The sequence below is a fragment of the Falco naumanni genome, chromosome 1 (genome assembly GCF_017639655.2).
Source record: "Falco naumanni isolate bFalNau1 chromosome 1, bFalNau1.pat, whole genome shotgun sequence".
NCBI classification, from domain to species: Eukaryota; Metazoa; Chordata; class Aves; order Falconiformes; family Falconidae; genus Falco; species Falco naumanni.
In genome coordinates this window covers 86,415,328-86,432,309 of record NC_054054.1, presented here as the reverse complement: position 1 = coordinate 86,432,309, position 16,982 = coordinate 86,415,328, and the positions used below count along the sequence as shown (strand labels likewise).

At 40.4% G+C, this 16,982-nt stretch overlaps 1 protein-coding gene across 3 annotated transcripts in view; it reads left to right on the top strand.

Moving 5' to 3' along the window:
• ZDHHC8 (zinc finger DHHC-type palmitoyltransferase 8) overlaps window positions 1-16,982 on the top strand; it is a 124,046-nt gene that overhangs the window by 59,752 nt on the left and 47,312 nt on the right. The window contains exons 1-3 of one of the 3 annotated variants that reach the window (XM_040602697.1): window positions 607-1,863; window positions 1,952-1,979; window positions 2,525-2,712. The exons of the other annotated variants lie outside the window; for them this stretch is intronic. The gene's annotated coding sequence lies outside the window, so the exon portion shown is untranslated. Of the gene's footprint in view, window positions 1-606; window positions 1,864-1,951; window positions 1,980-2,524; window positions 2,713-16,982 lie in introns of those variants that run through there. 3 annotated transcript variants of the gene reach the window in all.

The following is a 16,982-nucleotide window of genomic DNA, read 5'->3' as shown; positions in this document are numbered from 1 at the left end:
TGGAACAAACATCTTTGTTATCCTCCTGAAAAATCCTGTATAGCAAAGCAGTCTTGTCATACCTAAGCTACTGGCTTAAATTGTTGTCTGTTAAGCTAGGTAGCAACTTAATCTCAACAGAGATAGAGAATGCATGCAAAGACTCTTCTAGCAGAAAAAAATGTATAGAAAAATTGTGACAAATGTCTGTTGTCACAGCAAGTATAGAAACTTGAACTTGGATCTGTATTTTACTGCACTGGGGAAGGTAGAAGTCCTCAGCTTCCAGAACTGTGAAGTAAGCACCTCTGACCAACTCAACACCTATCCTAGAAAAATCTCCTTACAAGCTCAAGAAAACTGATTTATGTGAGTAACAGTAATAAACACAGTGTGCAAAGTTAAGAGGTCTCCAAGGCTTTGGATAATCAACAGAAATCTTGATTAAGTTCAACCTCTGATAAATTCTTACCAGTAATTATAGACATTTAGTTGACATGTAAGCAATCCTCTAAGGTCACCAGAAATAATTTCTTGGTTCATACTTAAGGCAGTTGAAACTTTTTTTGCTTAAAGGTTTAAAGTAATGTCAGCCACATGGCAGTGGAAGAGATGTGATAAGGCATCAGAAATCCATCAATAGTTTTCTACTAAAGCTGCAAAGTAAACTCTTATAATTTTCCTGTAGTCACTTTATGCCTGGAATGAACTCATCCTGTGTCCTGTCAGAGAATCTGGATAACTGTTTTGATAGAAATAAGATATTGTCTGTCAGGATTGTTAGTACCTTCCAAAACGGAACTCAAAAAGGGAGCCGTACAGTCTAACACTGGTGTGCATGGGTAAAATTACAAGGAGAGGCTGTATAAGAACAAACATATGTCAAACATAGAGTGTCAGCTTCCTCCTAATGGCTTGGACCTTATAGCCCACTGAGGTTGCCAGAATTGAACACGATATACAGTTAGCAGCTTTTGTGTCTTATTTCTTAATGCAGTGCATGATGTACAAATCATATACTGCAGCAAAACATGAGGATCTGTAGTTACCCTATCAAGTAACCTGTCTGCTGTCCTTGATTTGACCCCTGGTGTTCTCCTCTGCCGTCCCCATCTCCCTCTCCAAATTAGCAATCTCTGCATAAAGAAAATGAGCATCAAGATCAATCCCAGCAAAAAGGATCCTCATAATGAGACTAAAGGCTCCATTTCACAGAAAGATTTTGTCAGTCAGGAACATGCTAGAATTCACAGTCCAGGCAGTACATCCCAGAGATCATTATTAAGGAGTGTGGTTAAAAACTATTTCCCTGGGAGTGATTTTGCTGCTTGGGCAAATCTTTCACAGGTGCAATCTATTAGGAAGGCCAGACCACTTCATGTAAACAAGCAAGCAAGAGTGATCCAAAGAATAGGCAATGATGCCTTCCTTGCCAGCAGGCAAGTCTAAGAGAAGACAGCAGATTTTAGTGGAAGTAGAATTTTTTGGGAAAAAAATCCATAGTCTATAATGGGGTTTTTGAAAGGAACTATTTATTCTGTACAGAATTGTCCAGTCCACAGAACTGTTATTTTCCAAAATGAACAGATACCCAAAGAAAAGCTCAAGCAACCTAACCTGGTTATTGAATGAGTGTTGCCCTCTTTTTGTATAGTATAGGTGGGAATACCAATCTGACAATAGATTTGAGTCATCTGCTATGCAACACAATTTGCTTTGCCATAGCCAGTTTCGACTGCAGCAGCCAACACTGATTGTCCAAGTTGGGTGATACCAGCATTTGCAATCTGAGATGCAGCCCACTTTTTTCTTTTTCTTTTTTTGAAGATGATCAAAAGAATCAAAATTATAGGGACCTTCCTCACCTGAGACACACAGAGTTAGGTAAGTAGGTATTTTTGCAAATACTCTTAACAGCACCCCCAGCTTCAGCCTGACAATACAACACTGATATGTTCCTCTTCTTTCGTAGGAATGAGAATTCAAGATCCAGCAAGAAGGTAAGCTACATAATTTGTTATAACGAATTCCACATCCATTCCAAAAAGATCTTTACTAGAAATCCTTTCAAACTGAAATTTAAATATTCTTTGAAGTCAGTTCTCTTGCAAAATTTTCTGGTCCATTTTTTTCCCCTGTAATACCTTAAGGTACATGTAGAATGTCATAATTTATTCTTTTGTTTCCTTGGCTAAGGAGAATTCATTGTGTATTTTTGTTTTATCCCACTAGTTTGAGTGATTCATCTTGCCTTCCAAAATGATTACATGTCCATCAATCCAACTGCAAACCCTTTTTGAAAACTCCTTGCCACTGTTATATATACCGAATAAATAGAAGCCAAACTATCTTAAATATATGTTTCTGTGACACAATAAAATGATTGCTAGGATTATAACTGTCTGTAGCTTGAACTGAGTGCTATTTCAGCACTGAGCAAATAAACAAAGCAACTTTCCCATCCCGCACCCCACCCCACCCACCCCCCACCCACCCCAAAACCACAGAAAAGTGTGTATAACCAGTATTTGGTTTTTTTCTGCAGCATCCACAGGAGCCTGCAGAAGCAACCACCTGAAACAGTCCTCTCGGTGCTTTCCACCAGTAGCCTCAAGTGTCTTATCTCTGAATCACTGCGTTTGGGCTTTCTCGTGGCACTGAGTCAGTCTGCTTGTGTTAAACATTTTCCCATCTGTTTTTGGCTCCACACTGGATTTCTACTGGACCCTGAAGGTGGTGAATAATTTTGAAGGAAAATGACCTGACTGAAGCAGAATACAATTTTTAGAGTCCTCAGCATGTTATTGCTAAATCCTGGCAGGATTAGTGGTTCCTTAGTTGCTTCAGTGGCCATGTTCCTTAGTTGCTTCAGTGGCCAGGGCTAGCAGCGCTCTGGTAGGTGGAGCAGGTCTCAGTTGGCCTCCTTGGCTCTGGTTTTGCCTCAGGTTATTTTCACCTCTCTTTCCTCAGAGCTATTTTTTCTTCCTCATCTATGCTTCTTCCTTTCTTACTTGTGTGGTATTGCTCTTCTGTGCAAATACACGTAACTTAAATCACTATTGCTCTGGTTTCACCTTCCGCTCTTTATATTTGAGTATTAAATTTCACTTTATTTTTAATCAAACCACATCACATTTCTTTTTGGGGTCACAGAAGCATGTTTGGCATGTTGAAGTTGCCACCGTGAGGTTCTTCTCCAAACAGAATTCAAACCATTATGCTACAATCTGTATCAGACCCTTCCTAGCAGCTGTGTTTATACAGCTCCTAGTGAAATGGGTCCCTGATTAGCATTTTTGAATAGCCCATTCACTGAAAAAAGTGGTGTTTTGAACCAGCTAAAGCTATTTAAAAAATTGGGATAATGTATGATTAAAAGTTTTGGTTTGAGGAAATGTCAGTGGCAACACCCTGCCAAATTTTAGTCCCAAAACATCACCACCATTAGTATCACAGAGATTAAGTTACCAGAATTTAATGGGGCAAGAAGTGTTCTTCTTTTTTGTTTTTTAAAAAAGCTGAAAAATTCGTTTGACAGAGGCTTAAAATTCTATGTTCAGAGTAGTCACCCCAAATGGTTAAAGTCTGGTAAATTATATGAAACTGAAGACAGGTCCTCTACGTTGGAATTGTTGAGCAACAGTAATTTCGGGGCAACTTAATCCAGCATAAGAATCCAAACACTAGAGCAGATCAGGGGCTGCTTCACACTTACCAGGACAAGCTGTTTGAAAAACCAAAACCCATCCTCTAGTCTAAGTGACACTGATTCACACTACAGACCCTGTGTGTTGGACAGGTGAGCTGTAAATAGCCATTTTGTTCTGCCGTGCCAGGCAATCTCTTCACAAGGTTGGAGAAGCGATAGTTGGTGTGCCAGCAGCAATGCCTTCTGATGTGCAGGGAACCCTACAGGTTTGAAAACAAAGTCTTAAGGCTGGGGCGAAAAGTTGCCTCATCTGGGCTATTACAGAATCACAGAATGGCTGGGGATGAAAGGGACCTCTGGGGACCACCCAGCCCAGCGCCCTGCTAGAGCAAGGTCTCCTACAGCAGGCAGCACAGTCTCGCTCCAGGCGGGTTTGAATGGCTCCAGAGAAGGAGACCCCACAGCCTCTTGGCAGCCTGTGCCAGGGTTCTGTCACCCTCAAGGTAAAGACATTCTTTCTCATATTTCCCACAGTGGAATTAGCAGCTGCATTTCTAGTATTCTGCAAGTTTGGTCACATGCTTTCTTGCTGTGGATAGTGGCATTGAACAAAACCAGTAAGTGTATGTTAAGGCAGGGAAACACAAATGCTGCCTCTGCTCCATTAAACTGGAACACACGATTAAAGGACCAAAAGCTACTTTGGCTGACAAACTCCATACTTAAATGTTTTTTAAGTCATAAACTAAGAGTAAAGATTTATAAATTTGTGTCGTGATCCATAAATCTAGACCTCCTCTTGTTTTTTTGCTCTAGACAAATGGCTTGTAGAGGAAATTGTCGTGGTTTGGTAAGTCTAGTTTTCAGCAGTCAGCCCTCTTAGGTCAGACATATAAGAAACATCTGTAATTGTTTGAGGAATCTGGCAAGCTGTCTTTGTACTTAAATCACATTTTCCCCTTTGAAAGTTGGAAATGTCCATGATTAATTAGACACACAAGGCACATACCTCTGCACTTGTAGAATTAGACAAGGTATCAACTTGCTGTTACCTTGCAAATCCTACTGCAAGGTAAGAGCAAGTTGATGCCTTGCTCTAGTAAAAGAGACCAGCTTAAGGTTCTTTAAAAGTGTATACCTTTTTTGAACCTTAGAATAAAACCTAATAGTTTTAAGGGGAATTGCCATTCAGTGGCAGGCCACTTCAGTGTTCAGAATTTGCCACTTGGTTTGGATTTTGACTTAAGACTAAAATCAAAAGGTTCTTAAAGTAAAATTATACAAACCCTCCTTTCCAGACAGAATTGCTGAGCTATGTGTATAGTTGTCACATACTGGGCCTCTGAGTACATTTAGCACAGTTGTGCATCCTGTAATGAGATCATGTGAATTCAAAACATATTAAATTTAATCCTGGTTTTCAGTGTTATGCCCTACAAGTTTAAAATTGAGAGTATAAGAAAGGCATAATGTTCCTGACTGCTCAGTATAAAAATTGAGGCCCAGCTCATTGTGAATTAAGTCTTTGGTTCTGCCACTGAAAGCAGAATTAGTAAATGGACTTCAGTGGGAGATTTCAGGCTGATGTCTGGTGACCTTTGTCAAGCAGAACAAATGATTGCTATGTTTGCTAGAATTGTATTACTACTGGATGCTTCTGGTACACTCTATGCAAATGAAGTTTAAGTCTGGCTGTCTATCAGCAAACTTTGCCTTATGACTGAGTCTACAAATGCTGTAGCATAGACCCTCTAGGCAGGAATTTGAGGCTCTGCTTTACTTGTTGTCAGGTCCTTTAATAGTTTCAGAAAGTGATTTTGCTTGTAATATAAAAGCATGATGAAAACAGGCAAAATCCTGAGTAATGTGTTAAAATCAATTCCCATGTGTCAGATTCCTGCACAGCATGTCCTGTGGTGGACACAGTAGTTATCTGAACAACTTGAGGAAGAGGCTGTGGCACAGATGCTGCATGCAGGCTGCATCTCTGTGTGTTCCGGCTCACGAATGACAAAGCACAGCCATCAACTATTTAAGTTTAGCCCAGGTCATAGGGGACAAAGAGCCAAAACCTCCCCAAAAAAGAAAATTTGCAACTACTTGTTATCTTTTTTTTTTTTTCTTTTTTTTTTTTTTTTGGTATGAATGACCTATAAGAGCTAAAGACTATATTGATGATTCAGAGACTCATCTGTGATTCCGACCTTGACCACTGAAATGCTAAGTTTACTGTAGAAGTGCCCTTGGTAGCTTTGAGCTCGCGGATGTACTATAATTTCTTCCTAGCAGCATTTGGTGACCAATCTTGTGTAATGCCAAGCCTTTCCATGTTAGTACCCTGCTTTATTCTAAGGACAAGCTTAGCTGGTTGTCAATAGCCCTTCTGAGGCAGGGATTTTTACTGTGGGCTGAGAATCACACTGGAAGGGACTGAAGGTGGAAGAATTGTCTCCCTTTAAGCCATTGCTGCAACAGAAACCACCTTGCTGTCTTCAGTATGTCACTATTGTAGCACCATGGAAAACAGTTATTGTTTTCTTGCAACACTTTCTGCCACCTCTTTTACTCTGGTTTTCCTTTCTGTCCTCTGTACTTTTCCTTGCTGCTCTCTCTCTTCTACATTCAGTAACTCCCTCTGTTTTTCCTTATTATTCTTTCACACACTTAATGCAAGGTAGTCTCTTTTTGCCTTTACTTCCTGGGAAACATCTACATCCTTTCTGTTCCCTTCCCAGGGTTTTTCTGCATGCCAGCACTGGCATGTCTTAGCCAGCTGCAAGCCTCCCTGCTCCTCTGGCCAAGCAAGTAGCTGATAGCAACAGACTGGGTGCCTGACTAGACTTAGGTGCCTATCTCCCCTTTGGGATATTCTTGGTGTCTGCTGCCATCTCAGTGCAGCATGGCCCAGTTTCTCTGTATTTGGTGGGGGTGGCAGGAAGGGTTGGCATGGAAAGTGCAAAGCAATCTGGAATGTTCCACAACTGCAGGTTTTTTTCCCCATGACGAATATAGGTTTCCTTTTCAGGAAGATTAACCTGTTTGGAAGATGTTTTTCACATCTTCAGGGGAATACAGTGTAGTATTTCTCTTGCAAGCCTATCTGAACCATTTCAAGAAGTTGCAGTGGGTATGTTAGAGCTGATTGACAGTTGTCAGTCACTGTTTATACACCTTCAACATTTTTCTTAGGCAGGCTGAGTTACCTGATATAGCTCTCTGGAATGTAGCAGGAGGCAGTGCAGCATTTTCATTTAATTGCCTGTGGAGATAGCTGCAGGATTGCAGTGTCAGAAAATATTACTAAATCTCAGTGGATTTCTTGGCATTTTGTTGCCACAATAAAGTCATAATTGTCACAGTGGCTTAGTACAGCCACAGAATATATGTACAATTATTTATGCAGCCTGAAAATGTAGTGCAATAATAAAATACTGTGCTTATGTATCTGCAACTTGCATTTGAGTCTTCTAATGCTGCTTTTGTCCTTTGCTGTATTGTTTAAATGCATATGCATATTTCTCATATTTGAGATTTATAAAGATGTTAAGAAGAGTTGCATGCTGTCAGTCTGGTCACATTTTCAACCAGTCTTAAATATGAGCCTACTTGTGGGTTTGTGTCTCTCAGCTGTCTTTATTACCTAGGCATTTCAGTTTTGTAATCCATATTTATAAGGAATTTATTCCACGGTAGAACTGCCATTGCATTGTTAATACCAAGATGACAAGTGGCCTGAAAATGAGGTGTTGAGCAAACACAGGCAGATTCCACTTCAGTTTTTTTGGCTGTCCTGAAGCCCAGCCAGTTCGTGTTGCGGAGCATTTACAAAGTAAAATTAATGCAGTGCAAAGCTGCTGATGAATTACAGGAAATCAGTCACTTGGGACAAAAATGAGGTTGCTGTGTCTTCACCCCTCCCCTAGCAAGTCAAAAGCTAGCTTTGAGCACATAAAGGTATCTGCTTTTCTGTGTGTCATAGTTGAGATCTCCTTGTTCAGGGGTACGTTCACTGTATGCAGAATATTTAGCCTACAGCAGAAGTGGATTTTTGCAGTAGAAGTTATCTTGGTTGCACAAGTGTGAAAAATGCCTTCTCTGTATTGTGTTTTCGAAGATCCTTTTCTCACACCTTATGTCTATTTCTCATCTCCTGTGAGAGGTTTCAGTTCAAGCATCATGATTAAGTCAGAAGAGCACTCACCCTGTGAACAAAATGAAGAATGCTCCAATTACCTTCTTACCTGTATCTGTGGGATTAAACCATGAGGTCTTTAACTGAATACATCTCCTGGCAGGTTGCTCATACGCATGGTCATTCTGGCCCAGGCAGAGTTGCTTATATTAATAAAAAACCTCAATGTGATCTTGCAGTGCCACTTGGCAAAGTCATAGGCACTTTCGTCATGGCGGAGTATTACTGGAGGAGCTTTCCTGATGCTTCTTTGTGCTTTTACTCTTTCCATTTGTCATGGCCTTGGGTGCCTCTTGCTTCAGGGTTTGTTTTCAGTAGGAGCTTTGTTTCTCTGTTATGATACATTTGAGAACTCACTGCTTTTTCTCCAAGAACTTAAACTGGAGAGAGATTTTTAGCATGTCTTGCTGAACAGATCTGAAATCCAAGCTAACCAGATTAATCTGATAAAATATGTTTTAGAATTAATCTAACACCAATCTGCTGCTCTGTAAAAAGCATACATCAGCAGTATTTATTGTCTGTAGCCACAAGAGGGGGAAAAAAAAAGCCCACATGTAGGATGGCTGCATTCAGCTACTGCAGCAGCAAAGAATTTCCTAAGAACACTGAATGTGATAATTACAGTCCAGTGTGTTAGCCTAAACTTGCTAATAAATGTTTGTGCACAAACCCAGCCTCTATGAGAAAGGAGATACTGAGCTGAAAATCATCCCTGGAAACCTAGAGGATATTTTAGGTGAATAGGGAAAAATACGATTTTCAGGCTGTAATGAAAGATGGCTTTGGAGGATGCATGCATGTGCAAAGAGCCTGAGGGAGGAAGTGGAAGACAGAAAATTCAACATCTTTGAAAACTGACAAATCACCTGGCTATGCTTAATGATCTGACAGCATCTTCTCACCAGCTGCATCAACATCAAGGCTATTCATCAGTTTTATAGATTCATAGCATTACATTACACAACTTTTCTATCAACACATGATTTTTCCTGCCTGATGAACTGAAAAACACCTTCTTACAGTTACTTCAGCAGGGGAAGCACACAAACAAGCAGGCTGTACTCCATTTGAGATTGTGATATATGTCTCAGAACCATTTTTGTCTGCCACAAGCATTTGAAGGATAGACCTTGAATCAGAAACTTTTGTTTTGCTATTCATCACCATAGGTTTGGTCAAAATTTTATTCTGATCAAATTTCTATCTTCACAACCCTTAGTGAGACTTTCCGGTATCCCCTTTGATGCAGTTTAGGAATGGCTGAAAGTAATAAAACACACAAATGGAGAGGTTTTCATAAAGATAGCATTTGTTTGGGGAAGCAGTGGTATCTTTACTGTTTGTTACTAGGAAGCAGCAATGTCATCACACTTGTTGGGAGACAGACATGTACAGCTGTTGGATGGAACTGATTTTTAGAAAGCTGTTTTATAAGAAGCATCATTCATCACACTGAGCCACTGAGAGGCGCTGATACTTGCAAAACTAATGGGTATGCTGTAACATCAGCAACCATATTGAAATAAGAAATTAGAGTCCTTTGGTTTTGGATTTCTTTATATTTAAAATGTTCTTGTTGGAAGGTATTGTTGATGGGTTTGGTGGTGATGGTAGTTATATTGGTTGTTCACATGATTTGCCATTGATGATAGCTTTTTGGACCAGGAAAGGCTGTCCAGTTCTTATGCTGTTAAACCTCTAAGAAAATACCTCATGTGTAAAGTGATGAGATTTTCTGGTTGACCAAAGAATGTGTGGAAAGAGGGAGAGCAGGACTGGAAGAGGGGGTATTCCATTTGCAAACAACGTAGAGAGGGCAGACCCTTCTGTTTATAGCATGGAGTTTCTGTCATATTCTTCTAACACAATGATGGTGAGAAGTCATTCAGAAGTGTGTTCTGATTTGACCATGCTTATGAGCTTTCTTGCTTTCACTAAATGTATTTGCATATCTCAATTTCCCTAAGGGAGACCTTCTAAGCAGATTTTGAATTAAACTTTAACATTTGCCAGAATAAAAATGAACATTGTAGAACTGATAACAAAAAATACTGTTTATGCTTGAGTGTAAGTATCAAAGAGGACATTGGCATAACAAACACAGTATCCTATGCAAATAGTCATAGCTGAAAAGGAATTAATCCCTTTCCAAGGGACCAGCACACATCTTTCAATGGTACATAAGCCTGGGAGCAGGTGCTTAGCAAGCCCTGAGGATTCAGATCTCAAACAATCTGTACTCAGTATCGACACATGCAAATACCTTAAAAACAAATTTTCAAACTCTTACTCTCCTATAATTGTGCTATAAATTCCATATATTGTGAATTTAGTTGTAACTTACATGGTGTGCAGAAATTCTGTAAGAGCAGGACTTTGATCGTCTCAGTCTGGAACTGGACAATACCAGCTTTAAGTTGGGATAGAACAAAGCTGGAATTGATGATTGGCCAGGTCTCTTTGCCAAGCTGCTCATTTTGATCATTCATAGCAAGAGACCCTTATTTTGTAAAAATCCTTTTGTTGTCGAAGACAGCAGACAGGTTCTGTTCTGTCCTCCGAGAGGGTGGCATGGTGCCAGTGTCAGCAGCCAGCAATCCAAAGTGTTGTGTTTAATCACAAGATTAATTTTTCCTTTTATTGGCTTTTCCTTTCAATATCACCAAGCATGACATGTTGTAAAACAGTAACACCAGTTGAACAAGGGTTGGCTGGCATCTCTAAGCCCCCTGGCTATGTCGATAGCAAAATGAACATTTGGCTTGATGTGCAGCCAATAGAGACTCCCAGGAAACCAAACTGGGAAAATGTACTTGTCAATGAATCGGCCATGTGCCTGCTGAAGAATGGGGGAAGAGGAAGCAAGATGCACCTGGGTATAAGAGCTATACTAGGACTTAGGTTCTTTTTTCTTACACATTTCAAGCATCTGCAATTTCAATAGCTTGCTAAATACTGAGTTTTCAGGCTGTAGATCTAATCCATTAATGGTTTGTGATTACATTAGAATGTATTTATTTTAGCCTTAGAGTGGCCATATGCAAAATAGCTTCTAAAAGGAGGTGGTAGTAGATCCAGATCAAGTTAAAGATTTGTGCCTGTCCTTCTGAACGCAGTGACTGCAAGAGCTTGTGCCTTGTATTGAATCATATAGGAAAAAATGACTTTTTTTTTCCCAGAGGGATGACAATAGATTCAAAACTTTCTTTATCCTCAGAGTCTTCAGCAGCGACTGGGTGAGCATCCCTAGTGTTCTGTGCCATCATGCAGAAGTCTGGTCATAGGTAGGCGTGCTTGTGGCGAAGAAAAAGGCAGTCTTAGTCTGTCTGCTCCTGTATCTGCAAATAGCCATGTTCATTCATTTCATTTGAGGGACTTCCGTGGTCTTGGAATGGAAAATTTAGCAGGGTTTGGTGGGGATGCAAGAAAGGGTAACTCTCTGCTTGGCAAAGTAGGATATGTGAGCTTCCAGAACCCTGCATTTTTAAGGTTTATTAAACATGTTGAAATTTAGATGAATATACTCCTGTCTTTCTATGGTCTATATCGCAACCTGTGAATATTATGCTTCCAATCATCTGTGCTGCCAAAGACAGATGATATAATTTTATTGTATATACAGGAAGATAAATGTACCTTCAGGGTAATGTCCCTTTAAATTAAGGTTTCTGCTTGTGGATTTGACTCATTGTACTGATATCTTCAGCATAAAGAATGCATACAGATTTGCATGTATCATTTTCAGCCAAAGTTGCATTTTTATTAGCTTTTCACAATCAATAGATAGGGCAAACAATAATCAGTTAATCTACTGTATGAATAATATAGCTGGTAAAAGATCAAGGACCATTGCATGGTACAGTCAGATGCTGGTACTTGTTTGTCAAGGCTGGGTTCCTTTGAAAGCCAACATTTCAGATTGCTGCCTTGACTTGCAGTTATCCTTAATGCCCATTTTACAGGAGCTGGTAGCGTCAATTCTTTCTTCTGCTAGAGAGCCTTCTGCAATTAAACTGTTCTATGGTTGACAATCTTGTGAAAAGATTTCAATAACTGGGAAGTAAAAATCCACAAATGGATCTTGTGTGCTGTGGTGCCCCTGTTGAATTTCACTTTTTTAAATAGACACTGTGTGGCAGCTCTCAAGGAAGTGGCCTAATTTTTTGTTGCAAGGATTAAACTTCTAAGCCACTATTTCCAACTTCATATCTGCTCTCGGAGCTGAGACTTGGGGGTGGGGACATTAGGTATGGTTATGCATTTATGTAAATATGAAGTATCAACTGGAAATTGCAGGAAGAGACTGCAACCAGCTGTCTTTGCAAGTTTAGTATTTATTGCAGAGTTAAACAAAATGCCTTATTGTTTAGAGCATTATTTGCCTTGGGCATTGGCTTAGACAGTCGCGTTGGCTGAAAAGAATTTCCTAACTCCCTTTTCCACACAACAGAAGATTAAGTAGATAACAGCAACAATTGGCTGTTTTGATCTGGCCTTGACATATGTTCCAAGAATCTACTTCATGATCCAGCTACATTATTTTTCTCTTTCATGGCTGCAGCACTTCATTCCGACTTTACCATCGCTGCCACTATGCTCCATCAGGGGCTTCTTTCCCAGCTTTCTTTCTGGTCAAAAGCAAGCAATTTTAAAGGATTCCTGCTGCATAGCATGTAAATTCTTTTAAGTACAGGGAGGGTTCCTGACACATTAAAAGTATGCAAAGTCTTTCAGAGTTACCAAAAAGCTCCACTGAAGGAAATAAGTTTAAGGCAAAAGTTAAGAGGAATTGTATGAGGAAGTTATAATAATCTTGGTAGACAAGAGCCCCCCAAAAGTTGTGATGCTACATGGTGATGGTAAGGAAAGTTGGAGACTGGAGACAATGAATACAGAATATTTCTGTGGAGAGCTTTCCCCTGAAATTTCACTGACTGTTCTCACATACAGTCCCACTATCTGCTGGGAAAAGGCTTCTGATCAGCAATATAAGTGGGTCACATAAGTTTCCTACATCTTGCCAGGCCCCCAGGCAGCTCTAATAAAACTTTTTCAAAATGCTTACATGGTTTCTAAACATAATTTATCGGCTGGCATGGCGCAGTAATTTAACTAGTTCAGTCCTTGATGCAATTGGATGTAGTAGGAAAAGCTGTGAAAGTCCTGCTTTCCTCTCTGTGTGCTGCTGTGTAGAAGGGGCCATCTGGTACAGCGAGATGTTGGTGACAGTGTTGCTTGGCCATCTTCTCTGGAAGGCAAAGGTTTGAGGCTGCTGTCTTCCCTTTTGACCAGAGTCAAGGCTGGCTCCAGCTGGTGCTCAATTTCAGCTGGGCTGGCAGGTAGTTTTTTGATTCCCTTGGTACTACAATCCTGTTCATGTCAGAGCTTTGTTCAGAAGGAAGTAATGCACTAATACACAGGAAAAACTGCTTTCCTGTGTGCTTAGGTGGAAGTGTTGGTCTATTAGTCTGTTCTGTATTATCAATGAATTTCAAAGTCCACATTGTAAATGTTGTGGTTTGGCTTAAATGTAAATGTGGAATGGACCTGGAGCCTGACACAGTGGAGCTGCAGCTATTAGTTGCAAAAGCTTTGAAGAGCCAGACTGTGCAGTCACATAAAGACAGAGCCTAACTGGGAGTATCTGGAAGCTGGGCATGTGTCTTCACTTGAACAGTTTTCTTCTCACGCAGCCGTGATGTTAGGAGATGAAGTAGCACTAAAATATTATAATACCAATGGTGCTATGTTTCTTTATGCTTATGTAGTTCATGCGTTGTGAGTATCTTGGCAGTCTGCAAACACTGCAGGCACGACTTCTTTTGTTTCAAACAACAGTGTTTCAACACTCAGACCACGCAGTGACCAAGAATTATAGCAGATTAATGAAGAATCTTCCGTAGTGTGGAAGGTGCTGAGCAGTGAGCTAGTGGAGTTGCTTCTGTTACTGAACCTAAAATACTGAAGTGAACTGGCTAAATAGGCTTCTGCGTCTGCATTGCAGATTTGCACTGAGCTAGTAGACTGATGTTAGGCTTGGCTATGCTAATGCAATTTTTCTACCGGACTGCAGTTAATTACCTGCTTGCTGGCAGCACCCACCTGTACAGTTGTATCCACTCAACAGTAAGGGGTTGCTTAAGGAGCAAAACATTTCAAGGTGACTCTCACAGTCTAGCCTCCACTTGTGAGTGGTATGATAGAGGAAAGTTAGTATAGCACTGGACACAATTTAGCAACAACTGATTGACTAAAATGTGAGAGTATGGAAACTGAAAATCGAGGGGAAGGTAAAGTAACACATTATTATGGTGCTGTATGGTTGCCTTTCACTGAATATACAGAAGAGACATGGTAAAAGACAAACGTAAAGCAGGACTTTACTAAAAAAAGGACTTTGTGCCTACTGAAAAATCCAGAAATTTTCCAAATTCAGAAGGTGCCAGAGAAATAATGAGTGAATGGTGTGGCCTTTCTAAAAAACGTCTTTGATCCAGAGGATGTAGTTCTTATTTTGCCTGTTTGCCTTCGCTAAGCTCTGTGGAGTCACGCTGCAGTTAGACTAGATGTCAAGCCAAACACAACTGTTTGTAATATTGTTTGCACACAAAGCAAGGTGTGGTGTTAGAAGCAGCTTTCAACACAAAAGCAAATGACAGACTATCAGTTTCACTAATAGAAAAAAATGTTGTGTTGGTTTGTGAAGCCAACAACTTTACTAGTTAAAAAAAAAAGCCTGAACAAACCATGTCCTTTGCAATAGAGGTTATCCAACAAATCTTTCACATTTTTATCACTCTGCAAATCAACTTGACGCAATTGTTCATTCCTAAAATTTTAGATCAGGTGGTAACTGCTCGACTCAAACTTGTTTAGGACCCACTAGCACAGCCACATGGGACTGGCACTTTCACCATTTAACATGGCTTTGTGAGGCAGCTGCAGACCATTTACTCTGTCTCCTGAGTCACAGTTTAGGAACCCTTAATCCAAAACGAATGCTGTGAATCATCCCCTGTGGACCCGGCAAATTCATCCAAGCTGAAGACGGATGGGAAATTACAACAATTTGCAATAGAGATGTTCCAGAGAGGTTCTGCTTTTCATGATCTGTGATTTCTTGATCCTCCTAGCTCGGGGAGGGGGAGCTGGAGATTTAACATTCTTGCAGACAATTCCTCAGAGCCTGTTTGCAGAATTTCACTAGAGTTCCCTGAACTCAGTGTGATATTTGTGCATCATGGGGTGGTGGAAAAACCAGTCACACATTCTCTAGATGGTCACCGCAGGCTCTCTCCCTGTTTGAAGGGAGCTGAGCACTTTAAGATCTTTTCTTTGTTGCTGGTTGTGCTGTCATAAGTGAGCAACGCACAATTATATGGAATTTGAACATTCAATGCCTGTGTGTTTGTGAAGGCAAGCATTTGGAGTAAAGTCAAACTTGTAGGAAACAAAATCCTTGTAGAAAGTGAATCTCTTTCTCCTTGCCTGCTCCTCCCCTCTGCTGCCCAGGCATCCTTTCTGCCAGAAGTGCACACCCAGATTGACTTTTAAGAAGGGTGCAGTTTTATTGAAATGGTTTAACTACACAGATGCTGTGCTGTCCCTCACCCTGTAGGGAGGGGTGGTACAGAGGCTGCAGTGGGACCACACTCTCTGGACAGACTCTTTGCTTTTTCTATGCCTATTAAGACGTTCTGGATTCACTTTAACCCCTTTCTTGTCTTGCTGGCACAAATCGTGAATAATTTAAAACATTTCCAGTTCAAGGCTGTGTTCTGCTGTCTTGGTGTCTGTTACTATTCAGAATGAGGATACTTGCATTTTTTTTGCTGGCGGTGTTCACTGTACCTTTAGTATAACCATATCATTCTGTCTAGCCTTCCGCCCCTCCCCTGCCCCCCCCCCCCCCCCCCCCCCCCAACAGTCACAAAAAAGTCCCTGGGAAACTAAAGCCATGGTTATGTGAATCCAAGAGAAGCAAGGAATACTAAAGGAGCTGCTGCATATCAATTACTAAAGACACAAGGCAGATGCATTTGCTCATCTTGCACAGTTAAGGCAACTAACATGGAGCTTTTGCTTTTCTTTTTAATAACCATTTGAAGGAGGGCTATTTTCTGTAAAGCCTTTGCAAGCGCAGTGTTTTGCAATTCAGAAATACTAAGGAGTCTTGAGTATTTATTAATTCACCAAATGATTTCTTTTGTTCATGGCTGGAAAGGGATTCATTCAAACCACAATGTCCAGATGTCCCAGGGACTGTGGCTTGCATTGAGCTGTCATGGGGAGGGAGAAGAGAGAATATGATGGTTTAGAAAGTAAATACAGAGTTAAAGTGCCTGTATGGGCAGCGCTCCATTTTGAGAGAAAAGGCAGGATCCACACAGTCTTTTGTTTAATCAGAAAAAATCAAAGCAAAGTTCTGTGAAAAGAAAACAGGTTTGCTAACTTGTCGATTACTTGATTGATCTGGTATTGTAAAAAAAACAACCCTGCTGTTATCGGTGTTTGATGTTGAACAGCAACTGTTGAAGAGCTGATAAAATGAGTGTGTCACTCATGCCTGAGGAACAATGTGAGAGGCTCTTTTCCTAACTGTAGTGTATGGAAACAGGCCTATAAGCATGTCAGAAAATTAGGTATAAACATCTCAAGTGAGAAGCTTTGGGAGGCCTGCTGTGATAGAAGTTGAGGAAGAGGATGGGCCCCACTCCACATCTGCATCTCCATGCTGGACCTGCAGCAGCATAAATCTCTCAAGGACTGACTTGTCTGTTGCTGATAATCACTGATTTCAGCCATTTTTGCAGTAAATCTCTGTCTATCCCTAGTTGGTGAACTTTCCTTGAGACTGGCTATAACACTTTCCAATTAATTTTTATTGACATATCTTTGTATTCTTTTAAGAGGAAAACTTCCCAACACTGTTGAGGAGGGAAGTTAGTGTTAAAGGCAAGGTGTTCGCAGAGTAAAAAAATTGCTGAATTGTGGAATATATAGGCAAACTGGTGAAAAAAATAGCCCTTGATCAGTTCACTTACTCTAACTACTTGACTTTACTACTTCAAGTAAATGCAAAAAAGCCTTTTTTTACTCCAGTGGGTGAGTGAAAAAATATTTTTTTGTAGGATTCAAATGTGCATCCTCTAATTATGA